This window comes from Arachis duranensis, chromosome 4, assembly GCF_000817695.3.
Source record: "Arachis duranensis cultivar V14167 chromosome 4, aradu.V14167.gnm2.J7QH, whole genome shotgun sequence".
In the NCBI taxonomy this organism is placed as follows: domain Eukaryota; kingdom Viridiplantae; phylum Streptophyta; class Magnoliopsida; order Fabales; family Fabaceae; genus Arachis; species Arachis duranensis.
This window is the reverse complement of record NC_029775.3, coordinates 48368044-48368396: the sequence shown is the minus strand read 5'-3', so window position 1 is coordinate 48368396 and position 353 is coordinate 48368044.

The window sequence follows — 353 nt, the reverse complement described above, 5'->3', positions numbered from 1 at the left end:
CTTAAGCACACTCTTTTTTCTTTGGATCACGACTTTAACCACTCAGTCTCAAGCTTTTCACTTGGACCTGCATGCCACAAGTTTAGCCGCTTAGGCCTGGATTTTATTTCCTTGGGCCCTCCTATCCATTGATGCTCAAAGCCTTGGATCCTTTTTACCCTTGCCTTTTGGTTTTAAGGGATATTGGCTTTTTCTGCTTGCTTTTTCTTTTTCTTTCTATTTTTTTTCGCCAATTATTTTTTTTCGCAAGCTTCTTCTCTTTCACTGCTTTTTCTTGCTTCAAGAATCAATTTCATGATTTTTCAGATCATCAATAACATTTCTCTTTGTTCATCATTCTTTCAAGAGCCAAC